Here is a 13,567-nt window from a genome sequence, read left to right as displayed (position 1 = left end):
GACAACAGAGGATGAGATGGTTGGATGGCATCACCAACTTGATGGACATGGATTTGGGAAAACTCCGGGAGTTGCTGATGGACAGCGAGGCCTGGCGTGCTGCAGTCCATGGGATTGCAAAGAGTCAGACACAACTGAGTGACTGAACAACAAAGGAGAACGTGGTGGAAAAAACAAAGTTCCATTATGGAAAGAATATCAATGGTGGGGAGCCTGAGGCTAAAGGAACTCAGTGTATTTTAGCAATAGTTGGGGAGGAAAATAATGTGGTAGGAAAGCAGTTAGCAAGGACAGAGCAGGAAGAGATGAAGATGGAGAGGCAGAACCAAGATGATGTCTCTTTCAGGAAACATCCTTTCCCCTTAGGCTAGCAAGACATCATTTTTGGCTTATAGTTAGGCAGAAGAGTAACATGATTACATTTTTTTGTAAACTGATCATTTTACTGTGTCGATAATGAACAGAGAGGACTTGAGAAACTAGTCTAGAGGACTGATTTTAAGGCCACTGCAGTGATGTAGAAATTGTTCCAGTCCATCTAAGTTTGCTGAGCTTATTGGCATAATATTCTCTTGTTAGTGGTTCAGCCTCTGTTGTAGCAAACATTACATATCTACTTCCAGTGTAATTGAGCCTTCCTTTTTTAAATTATTAATCCTACCAGAGATTTGTCTATTTTTATTAGCTTTTCAAAAATGAATGAGTCTTTGTGGATCCACTTTATTCTATGTTTATTGTATCATGTGCTTGTTTTTTCTACATCATTAATTTATGAATTATGTTCACTGTTTCCTTCTTCCTAAAATCTTTGGATATATTTAGCTATTATTTTTTTACATTGAATGCTTAGCTAATGAATTTTTAACTTTTATTCTTTCTAATGCAGCATTTGGGTATAAATTTGTTTTTCGAATGCATTACTTCAGCTATAACCCACATGGATGAGTTGATAGGGACAGAGTAAAGGGACAAATTTTATTGTGTCATTGTGATATCACTCAGTCCTATCTGACTCTGTGACCCCATGGATTGTAGCCCGCCAGGCTACCTCTGTCCATGGAATTTTCAAAAGAGATGATTAAATACGCAATCTCAGTAGGGCATTCTAAGTACAAAAACTGTGAGAGACTCCTGTCACTTAATGATTCTTAACCTCAAACCCAAGTAGGCACGCTTAGCAACAAAACCATGCAACAAAAAACGTGAGACATGTCCCCAAACAATAACACAGTGGGGGCGTGGGCCCCACATCTTGCCCAGGGAGCTGTCAGTTAGGACAGGTTCTCTGCACACATAAAAAAAGTCAACAAACTCGTTATGAACCTAGCTTGACAATGTAGGGACAAGAAAACTCCCCTGCTCAACCCGGTAGAGGAACTGAGGATGGAAGCATGACATCTGCTCAAGAAAGACAAAGGTCTTCCCCTCCCCACTTCTGCTTTGGTTATAAAGCTGCAGCCACTAAGTTCTCAGGGCATGGTACCCTCTTGCCTGCCCACGTGTCAGCCTCACGAGTGTCCTGTTCTGACAAACCACTTCTTATCTATCACTTTGCCTCTCAATGAACTCTCTCCTGTGCGGAGACTTAAAGAACTGGAGCTCTTCAGAGTCCCCCAAAATGACACCCGTCAGTTTCATAGTAACTGCTTTCATTCAGTTCACACTTTATCATTTCCATAAAGATTTTTTTTTTTAATCTCTGAGTCATTTAGAAGCATGCTTTTAAATGTTCAAATATGTTTTTCTTTTTCTTTTTCTTTTTTTTTAGTCTAACTTACTATATTCTCAAAAAATGGGTTCTGCCTGAAACGGTTGACTTAAAAAAATATTCACAACCTGAAAGTTGAGAGTTATATTTTAATTGGTGGGAATTTTTAGGACTTCAAGTCCAGGAGACAGCATCTCAAGTAACTCCGAGAGAACAACTCTGAGAAAGTGAGGGGAGCACCCAGGTTATATACAAGTTTTGCAACAAAGGGCAGGTAGCCCGCACATCCAAAGACTATTGTTTCTTAAAAAAACCCAGATATCCCAGGTTAAGGAAATTAGTACTTTTCTATGTATGGAAAGATACAAGGGTCTGGGCTCACTGAAATCACTTCTTTGATATGCACCTCACCTCTCTTGGGCCGGTTGCCCTGTGTTTTTCACATTCCGAGTTTCATTTCAGCTCAATGAGTGACTGAAGTCTGATGGCTGCTAGATTAGAAGCATTGGCCTTCCTGAGTGCCCTTAGGGCTCACGAGCTTACTCTGGAGGGCTGCAGTCACTGACATCTGTGACATCCTCTCTGTTGATATGGCAGGAAATATTCCATTTCTCAAAACCTTGCTTAACGCACTTAAGCTAAATTTGTAGTCCACCAACAGGCATGTACAGTGCTTCATACATTCGTGATAAACACGTGCATTTCCCTTGGGACTGAATGAAATTACCTGGGTGGAGAGTTTAATATGATAAAAAGTGGAGGGAGCCATTCCACCCTTTCTACCACACAAATGTTTGCCGTATAATAGAGAGCTCCTGACGTACAGGTATTACTAACAGCAATCTACAACGTTCACTGTCCTATTTATTTCTCCATGCTTTCACAGATGCTTTTTGCTCTTCTTGTACACCTGCCCTCACTTTTCAGAAAAAGCATGTTTTTTTATAGCGCTAGTGTGGAGCTGTCTCTTCAAAAACCAGCTAACTCACCAACTCCTATAGAAACACACTATGGTTTCCTGGTTTGGTTTTGATGCCTTGCCTACATGCTCCCCATGCTTGAGTGCTTGACTCACTAACCACAGTGATTCCCTCCCCTATTAGACTTTGAATGTCTGTGGACACAGACATTTAAGCCGTTGCATTTCTTGGCCTTAGGATAATGACTCAAATAGTGTAGGTGTTCCAAAATGCCTCGATTTATGAATGGATAAATGAGTCAGTGAGTTTGGTTTAAGCCCCCAAAGAAACCACATTAGCAGAACAATCAATTTTACAGCCTGGTTGTACCATGAGCAACATGACAGGATCACTTAAAATTAATTTTGTTACAAGAAGAAAAAACTTTATATCAAATTGTAAGATTAATAAATCCTTTAATGAACAGAGAATTCCCTATACCAAGAAAGTTCAATTAAATAGTGAGTGTATTAAAGACATTTCCTAGTATTGAACAAGAATCTGACCAAAAAAAAAAAAAGAAGGAGCAATTTATGGCATTTTCTATGTTCTCCATTGTAGGTGGGAACAATCATGTACCCCTTAGCTTGAAATAAGGAAAAACACAACTGTATTCAGCATCAGATTAGATCAGTCGCTCAGTCGTGTCCAACTCTTTGCGACCCCATGAATCCCAGCACGCCAGGCCTCCCTGTCCATCACCAACTCCCAGAGTTCACCCAGACTCACGTCCATCGAGTCAGTGATGCCATCCAGCCATCTCATCCTCTGTCGTCCCCTTCTCCTCCTGCCCCCAATCCCTCCCAGCATCAGAGTCTTTTCCAATGAGTCAACTCTTCTCATGAGGTGGCCAAAGTACTGGAGTTTCAGCTTTAGCATCATTCCTTCCAAAGAAATCCCAGGGCTGATCTCCTTCAGAATGGACTGGTTGGGTCTCCTTGCAGTCCAAGGCACTCTCAAGAGCCTTCTCCAACACCACAGTTCAAAAGCATCAATTCTTCGGTGCTCAGCCTTCTTCACAGTCCAACTCTCACATCCATACATGACCACAGGAAAAACCATAGCCTTGACTAGACAAACCTTTGTTGGCAAAGTAATGTCTCTGCTTTTGAATATGCTATCTAGGTTGGTCATAACTTTCCTTCCAAGGAGTAAGCGTCTTTTAATTTCATGGCTGCAGTCACCATCTGCAGTGATTTTGGAGCCCAGAAAAATAAAGTCTGACACTGTTTCCACTGTTTCCCCATCTATTTCCCATGAAGTGATGGGACTGGATGCCATGATCTTCGTTTTCTGAATGTTGAGCTTTAAGCCAACTTTTTCACTCTCCACTTTCACTTTCATCAAGAGGCTTTTGAGTTCCTCTTCACTTTCTGCCATGAGAGTGGTGTCATCTGCATATCTGAGGTTATTGAGATTTCTCCCGGCAATCTTGATTCCAGCTTGTGTTTCTTTCAGCCCAGCATTTCTCATGATGTACTCTGCATATTAGTTAAATAAACAGGGTGACAACATACAGCCTTGACGAACTCCTTTTCCTATTTGGAACCAGTCTGTTGTTCTGTGTCCAGTTCTAACTGTTGCTTCCTGACCTGCATACAAATTTCTCAAGAGGCAGATCAGGTGGTCTCGTATTCCCATCTCTTTCAGAATTTTCCACAGTTTATAGTAGTCAGCATAGAAACATCATCAACATGTCTACTGTGGAAAGGCAATGTTTAGCTTGGACCAGTCGTGCTTGTTCACTCATTCAGTCAGTCAGGCAACCATTCATCATCTGCATGTGAGTTTGTACACTGCCTGCTCTATCTGTAAACAAAGGGTGCGGCTTCCATGAAGCCATCGCATTACAGCCTTGCAGAGAGTGATCCCTCAGTGATCCCTGAGGGAGACTCAGGGTGGAGGCAAAGAGGACTGCCCACTGCCAAGCCCAGCCAGCACTCAGCACAGCCACACATCCACCCTCGGCCACGAGGCACCCTGAGGAAACTCGGGATGATGAAGCACAGGATACTGGTCCCACATAGCTGAGGTGGTATCAGTGAGACCAGACTCTTGGATTTTTTCATACACACAAAGAACTAAATTCTTTAACTTGAGATATCTGGCTTATTTTTCTTAGCAGTAATCTTTTGATGTTACAACCATCTGGCTTTGTTGCAAAAACTCCTATATATCCTGGCTCCCCCACTTCCTCTTCAAAACAGCTTCTCATCTATCTGAGATGTTGTGTTTCAGGCTCAACGTCTCAGATTTGTCCACCAAGTGAAACACAGCTCTCAACTTTTAGGTTGTATTTTTTTTTCCCCAGTCGAAAAAATAACATACTTAATGAGGATCTACGATGTAGTACTTGCTATTGACCAGTCACCAGTCTGACTCTCATTAAGTAAACAAATCACACAAAATTTCTGCTTGCATGGAGGTGAAAAATGAAGGATTTCCTGCCATATCAATAACAAGGATGTGACAGTCATCAGTGACTCCGGTCTTCCGAATGTGAATTTCTGAGCCCAGTGGGTGCCCAAGAAAAACCATACCTGTGATCAGGCTGCCACCACTCCTACTTGAGCAAGGAACTAAGGATGTGAAAAACCAAATTGCAGGATGCTGGCCCCAGATAGCTAAGATCATATGAGAGGGAGGATTTTAGGCCCAGGCTCTTGCATCTTCCCATACACAGAACAGTGTGAAAATCCTTAACTTGACATATCTGATTTTCTTAATTAATAATAATCTTTTGATGTTCAGACTACCTGCCCCTTGTTCAAACTTCTATTTAACCTGACTCCTCCCCCCACCTCCTTAGAACAGTTCTCTCATGGTTATCTGAAATGCCTTCTCCCAGGCTTGAAGTCCTAAAATTCTCACCAAATAAAACATAACTCTCAACTTCTAGGTTGTGACTATTTCTTAAGTCAACAGAAGTTAAATTCATTACTGCATATTAACAAATCTGAAGCAAATATTTATGAGCATAAGGATTTTCCCAACAAGGAAATTGTTCATGTGTCTGAACAACACTCACTAGGGAGATGTAAGACTGTGGGTACATGATCTTAATCATTAGAAAGGAGTACTGAACAATGCTGAAAATTATTTCACCAGGAGTCATTTTAACCTAGAAGAAATATGTCTAAGGAAAAGCCACCTTTTAACCACATTTCTATGCTCATGAAACAACCTATGAGAAGTAGTTCTGCTTCCCAGTTCCCAACCAGGTCATGTAAATGAGCAGGGCAGCTCAAGTTCCAATACTTTGGCCACCTGGTGTGAAGAGCCAACTCATTGGAAAAGACTCTAACGCTAGAAAAGATTGAAGGCAAAAGAAGAGGGCGGCAGAGGATGAGACAGTGAGATAGCACCACTGACTCAATAGACATGAATCTGAGCAAACTCTGGGAGATAGTGAAGGACAGTGAAGCCTGGTATGCTGCAGTCCACGGGGTCACAAAGAGTTGGACATGAATTAGCGACTGAACAATAACAACAACAAGGGCCCTTTCCAGGACAGACTCTTCCCCAATATCCTCTTCTTTAGCTCATCTCTGAAGTACATAAATAATGGTATCTGATACACGTTTTAAGAGTCACTTTACACATGCTAAAGCTCCCAGGAAATGGAAAATGTTAACTATTTGATGACCATGCACACATAGCCTCCAGGCCTACTGGAGCCTAAGAATCAATAATGTTAACCCCTATGACACTTCCCTGTTACCTCACCCTCAACCAATCAGAGAACTGTGCATGAATTGATTACATAACCCGTAACCACTGTACCCCCCACGTGAACTTGAAAAACGCTTTCACGAAACCCATCCAGGGAGCTCTGGTGTTTGGAGTACTAGCTGCCCTGGACTCTTTGTTTGGTGTCCCACAATAAATCCTGCATTCCCTTCACCACAACCCAGCATCAGTAGACTGACTTCACTGCATGCAGGCCAACATATCCAAGTGTGGTTCACTAACAGTAATTTTTTTTTTATAATTATTAAAAGAACTGATTTTAATGAAATATATTAAAATTATATTGCCTTTCAAAAAAAAACCCATAAATATAATCAAAGGCCACCAATGAAAGTCTAGTGAAATATAGGACTCTCTGCCAAGCTTATGACCAACTATGGTAAGATTTCCATTTCGTATAGAGACCACATCATCTCAGGGACATTACAAAGCACCAGATACCCCCCACCAGATACCTCCTTCAAAACATTACCATACTAAACAAAAAAACTTTGTAAAAGTACTTTGTATATCATATATATAAAATGCAAGAAAAATTATAAGCTGTGAGCAAACTGTGGTTGAATAATATCACCCCACAGATAAAATAATCAATTAATTTTCAGAAAAAAAATGTTTACCAAAAGTTAACACATGCTTATCCTTAATTTTGCTTTATATTGTGACTGAAGGAGATGATTTTAAATGTAAAGAAAAAGCACTGTTACTAAGTATCTTTTTAGCTAAAATGAATATGCAAAAGTATTGTATGTTAATGCATATATATGGACTCTAGGAAATGATACTGATGAACCTATTTGCAGGGCAAGAACAGAAATGCAGATGTAGAGAATGAACTTATGAACACAGTGGGAGAAAGAGAGGGTGGGACAAACAGATAGAGTAGTATTGAAATATATACATTACCATGTGTAAAACAGACAGCTAGTAGGAAGTTTGCTACATGAAACAAGGAGCTCAGCCAAGTGGTCTGGGACGACCCAGAGAGATGGGGTAGGAGTGGGTGAGAAAGAGAGGCTCAAGATGGGAATATATAGAGACTTATGGCTGATTTGTGTCATTGTACAGCAAAAACCAACACCATATTGTAAAGCATTGTTACAGAGTCCAAGACTGCTGTGCTTACCGCATTACAGGCCAATAAATCCAAGACGAGGTGTTGAGACAAGGGAAGAATTTTACTCGGGAGTTGGCTGACCAAGAGATGGCAGGCTGAAAGTGAAAGGGTTAAGTCACCCAGTCCTGTCTGACTACTTACAACCTTATGGACTGTAGCCCATCAGGCTCCTCTGTCCATAGGATTCTCCAGGCAAGAAAACTGGAGTGGGTTGCCATTCCCTTCTCCAGGGGCTGTTCCCAAAAAGGGGATCAAAACCCAAGTCTCCCTAATCGCAGGAAGATTGTTTACCACCTGAGCCAAGGAAATCCTCAAGGCTAGTGCCTCAAACACCATCTTGTCAGGGTCTAAATGCCAGCTCCTTTTATGGATCAGAGATGGGGAGGTGAGGAAACAAAGTAACAAGACCATTTAATTCCTGCAAACAATGCATCATGTGAAATGCTGGGCTGGATGAATCACAAGCTGGAATCAAGATCGTGGGGAGAAATATCAACAGCCCCAGATATGCAGATGATACCACCCTAATGGCAGAAAGTGAAGGGGAACTAAAGAGTCTCTTGATGAAGGTGAAAGAGGAGAGTGAAAAGCCTGGCTTAAAACTCAATATTCAACAAACTAAGATCATGGGAGCCGGTCCCATCATTTCATGGCAAATTGATGGGGAGAAAATGGAAACAGTGACAGATTTTACCTCCTTCGGTCCCAAAATCACTGCAGACAGTGACTACAGTCACAAAATCAAAAGATACTTGCTCCTTGAAAGAAAAGCTCTGACAAACCTTGTTGTAGTTGAGTCACTCAGTCATGTCCAACTCTTTGCAACCCCATGGACTGCAGCACACCAGGCTTCCCTGTCCTTCACCAGCTCCTGGAGTTTACTCAAACTCATATCCATTGAGTCAGTGATGCCATCCAACCATCTAATCCTCTGTCATCCCCTTCTCTTCCTGCCTTCAATCTTTCCCAGCATCAGGGTTTTTTCTAATGTGTCAGCTCTTCACATCAGGTGGCCAAAGTATTAGAGCTTCAGCTTCAGCATCAGTCTTTCTAATGAATATTCAGAATTGATTTCCTTTAGGATGGACTGGGTGGATCTCCTTGCAGTCCAAGGGACTCTCAAGAGTCTTCTCCAATACCACAGTTCAAAAGCATCAGTTCTTCAGTGCTCAGTCATTATGGTCCAACTCTCACATCTATACACGACTACTGGAAAAACCATAGTTTTGACTACACGGACCTTTGTCGGCAAAGTAATGTCTCTGCTTTTTAATATGCTATCTAGGTTTGTCATAGCTTTTCTTCAAGGAGCAAGTGTCTTTTAATTTCATGTCTGCAGCCACCATCTGCAGTGATTCTGGAGCTCAAGAAAATAAAACCTGTCACTGTTTCCATTGTTTTCCCATCTATCTGCCATGAAATGATGGGACCAGATGCCATGATATTCGGGAAATCAGTCCTGAATATTCACTGGAAGGACTGATGCTGACGCTGAAGCTCCAGTACTTTGGCCACCTGATGCAAGTAGCTGACTCATTGGAAAAGACCCTGTTGCTGGGAAAGATTGAGGGCAAGAGGTGAAGCAGACAACAGAGGATGGGATGGTTGGTTGGTATTATTGACTCAGTGGACACAACTTTGAGCAAACTCTGGAGATGGTGAATGACAGGGAAGCCTGGCATGTGGCAGTCCATGGGGTGGCTAAGATCTGGGGAGGACTGAGAGATGGAACAATTCCCGCAACTGTCTCCTAGAATGGCAAGCCATAGGAAAGGGGATGTGTTAGTCTCACTTCCTTACAGTCATTTCATTGGTGGTGTGAAATGGAATATCTTCTCTCATATCAACAAACAAAGATGTCATATCTCTCTGTGGTTCTGGCCTGCCCAAATGTGAATTTCTGGGCCATGCCAGTCAGCAGCTGAGGAGGGACACCATGCCCTCTGCCACACAAAGAATTCAAGAATGTCACCATCCTTCAAGGGTGGGCAGAGTCAGGTTACCTCCCTGAGGCAGGCTTTTACGTATGCCTTTCATAACAAAAGCAGCAAGATAAGGATTAAAGTCACAGAAGCAAATCCAACATAATCCAAAATTAACCTTTCTGGATTACGTATTTATCCTGTAATTAAAAATAAATTAAAAAAATAAGCAAAGATAACAAAGAGTAATTCAGTATAGAAAACTGGAACAAAAAAACAAACATGAAAATGAAAAAAAAAACCAAAGATACTAAGGATTATATGATTTTAAAATTTTAGGTAAGTATCTTAATGATGATATTTTAGAATACATGTTTTTGCTGTAGCAAAGCATAAGAACTTAAAGATTAATCTAAATATTACTTGAACAACTGAAGTACATATACTTTTCAGTTTAATGAGGTTTTACGGGACTGGACCAAAATAGTAAATAGGCACCTATTTCCCTCCTCTTATATACGCACTGAATGTACACAGGTATACCTAGAGCTGACTGAATTCTTCACATGGGGTAAATAAGAAAATCACACACCAAAATCCGTAGGGAAAGCTGAGACACACTCTAACTTTAAAACCCACACCTAGCACAATGCCATATAATCTGGAGGCAACCCTCAACTCCCAGCTTCTCTCCGGGAGTAAAGGGTTTGGAACACACATCTGGTGTCCATACTTTTAGAGCTCCCACCTGAGTGATGGCCTCCCGAAACACCTAGCTCGAAAGTAAACAAGGCTTGCGTTCAGATGTGTGCTCTGTCGCTCAGTTGTATCCAACTCTTTTGCAGCATCATGGATTGTAGCCCGCCAGGCTCCTCTATCCAGAGTTTTCCAAGAAAGAATACTGGAACAGGTTGCCATTTCCTACTCCAGGGGATCTTCCGGAGACCCAGGAAATGAATTCTTGTTCTTGAGTCTCCTATACTGGCAGGCAGATTCTTTACCACTGTGTCACCCGGGAAGCCCCAACTCCTGCATTCAGGAGTCTCACACTATTTTTGCAAAGAAGCAGTTCTTAAAAGGAACACGAGCGCTTGCAACATTTATTGTCACAAGGCTCAGCACAGAGAGAGCTGGCAAGCACTACCATCTCCCAGGCTTTCCCTGGAAAGGATCTGACTGCAGCTTTACAAGCTGCTGCCTGAGGGTTCAGTTTTTAATGAGCATGCATCTTCATACTGTACTGCATGTGAGCCTCCTCAGAGACCAGGGCAGTTAGTGGGCACTTTCCTGTCTTCTCCCTAAAGCTCCTTCCAACAATATAGCCAAGTTGCCTGTATGTTAGGAAAACACCTCAGAGTATCGGATAAAAACTGTGTACATCCAGGGTCCAGTGTTTACAGCTGCCATTCAAGGAACAGGTCCCTAAATCATTTATCTCTGATAGTCAGTGGGGCTCAGAGAACTAAGTCAAAGAAGTAGTTAATGGGTTTGTGAGCACTTGCCACACTATATCACAAAGATTCAGTGCAGAAGGAGCAGGCAATAATGCTTACCTCCCAGTTTCTGCCTGGAAGGACTGTGTGGTTAACTGCATATGTGCCTAGCTGCTGCCTGAGGATCTGGCTTCTAATCAGCCTGCATCTAGGTGCTGATTGCAATCCTCCTCTTCAGGACACTGAAAGGTCTTGAGGCTCCTGCAACACCCTCAAGTACTGGCAGCCACGAAGAACAAAGACAGTGGTTTGGACAATTAGAAAGGCTTGAGCAGTAACTAGGAGCCTGAGCTAGGTTTATTGACAAGGTTCATGTCCTACATAAGACCAGTCTGTAAGGATTGGAATAAATGATTGTTTTTGCCGCTGGGCAGTAACTAACACAGAGGGCTTCCTTGGTGGTCTAATGAGTAAGAAACCGCCTGCCATTGCAGGAGACATGGGCTCAATCCCTGTTCCAGGAAGATTCCACATGCCATGCAGGAAGATTCCACATGCCATGCAGGAAGACTCCACATGCCATGGAACAACTCAGCCTACAAGCCACAACTACTGAGCCAGCACTCCAGAGCCCACAGGACGCAACCTCTGAAAGTCGTGCACCTAGATCCTGAGCCTCACAAGAGAAGCCACCTCAATGAGAAGTCCACAAACTGCAACGAAAAGTAGCCTCTGCTTGCCACAACTGGAGAAAGTCCATGGGCAGCAATGAAAATCCAGTGCAGCCAAAAATAAATAAATAAATATTAAAAAAAATAGTAACAGAAATTCAAGGAAAATCAAGAAACAAAAGAATATATTTCAAACAAAAGAACAAGAAAAATCTTCAGAGACCAATATTAATAAAATAGAGATGAGCAATTTACCAAATAGAGAGCTCAAATCAACAGTCAAAAATATGCTCAACAAGGTAAGGAGTTCAAATACTGAACATGAGAATTTCACTAGAGAGAAAAGTAGAAACAGAAATTATAGTACTGAAGCACACCATTGAACTGAAAAATTCAATAGAGGCACAGCTAGAATAAGCAGAAGAAAAGATCAGAAAATTCAAAGACAGTGCTATGGACTTCATCCAATTAAAGGGGGAAAAGAAAAATGAGTGAGAAAGAATAAAGATAGCTTAAGTGGTATATGGGACACCATCAAGCAGAGCATATTTATATGTGTGACTATATATACATATACATATATATATATATATATACACACACACACACACATTTATGTCAAAAAGCTAACACAAAGAAATAATGGCTGAAAAATACCTAATCTGGGAAAAGAAACAAGACATCCAAGTCCAGGAAGCCTAAATAATGTCAGGATAAAACTTAAGAGCCCCACAACAAGACACCTTATAATTAATTACATTATAATTAAATTGGCAAAAGTTAAAGAGAGAATCTTAAAAGCAACAACAACAACAAAAAAAAACCTTGCTATATAGAAAATAAAACCTTTAAGACTGTGAGCAGATTTCTCAGCAGAAACCTTGGAGGTTTAAAAGCAATTGATGATATATTAATAGTGCTGGAAAAAAAAACAAAGACTCAACCAAGAATACTCCACCCATGAAAGCTGCCATTCAGAAAGAGAAAAGTAGTTTTCCAAAAAAAAAAAAGAAAGAAAACACAAAAGCTGAACATCACTGAACTGACCTTACAAGAAACATTAAAGAGAGTTCTTCAAGCTGAAATAAAAGAATACTAATCAGTAACATAAAAACAGATGAGCGTATAAAACTTGCTGGTAAAGGTAAGCACGCTACCTGAGAACACTATAATAATATAACGAAAGTGAAAATGAAAGCGCTAGTCACTCGGTCGTGTCCAACTCTTTGCGACCCCAGGGACTGTAGTCCTCCAGGCTCGTCTGTCCATGGGATTTTCCAGGCAAGAATACTGGAGTGGGTTGCCATTTCCTTCTCCAGGGGATTTTCCCGACCCAGGGATCAAATTGCAGACAGATTCTATACCATCTGAGCCATGAGGGAGGAAATATTATAATGGTGGTGGTTAAATATAATACTGGTATGAAGATCAAAAGACAAAAGGACTAAAATAACTATAATAAAATTTGTTAATGGATATACAGTATAAATATGACACCAAAACCTTAAAATTTGAGGGGACATGTAAACATGTAGTGCTTTGTTCTGCATTTGAAGTTATCAGCTTAAAGTAGACTGTTATCACTGTAAGTTTTTTTTTTTTTGGTAAGTATCATGGAAACCACAAGACAAAAACCTACTAGATACTTTAAAAAGTATAGAAAAAGAAATCAAGGCATGCCACTACAAAAAAAATAAAAATAATCAAATTGCAAAGCAAGGGATAAAAAGCAGCAGAAAAGAATAAAGGAACTGCATAAGAGCCAGAAAACAACTAATAGTGTGGATACAGTCAGTCCACATATACTTAACATGTAAATAAACAAATTCTCACATTAAAAGACATAGATTCATTGAATAAATTATAAAACAGTTCCCACTACATGCTGCATACAGGAGACTCACTTCTGCTTTAAGGACACATTTAAGCTCAAAGTGAAGGAATGAGAAAGGATATTTCATGCAAAAGGAAAACAAAAAAAGGCAGACATAGCTATACTTATATCAG

At 40.9% G+C, this 13,567-nt stretch overlaps 1 protein-coding gene across 1 annotated transcript in view; it reads right to left on the bottom strand.

Annotated features, from left to right (window-relative positions):
* The window catches only part of MMP16 (matrix metallopeptidase 16), a 395,011-nt gene that overhangs the window by 274,460 nt on the left and 106,984 nt on the right, over positions 1-13,567 (bottom strand). The window lies entirely within an intron of this gene.

The sequence above is a fragment of the Bos taurus genome, chromosome 14 (genome assembly GCF_002263795.3).
Source record: "Bos taurus isolate L1 Dominette 01449 registration number 42190680 breed Hereford chromosome 14, ARS-UCD2.0, whole genome shotgun sequence".
Taxonomy (NCBI): Eukaryota; Metazoa; Chordata; class Mammalia; order Artiodactyla; family Bovidae; genus Bos; species Bos taurus.
The sequence above is the reverse complement of the archived record's forward strand: the minus strand, read 5'-3'. Positions and strand labels throughout refer to the sequence as shown.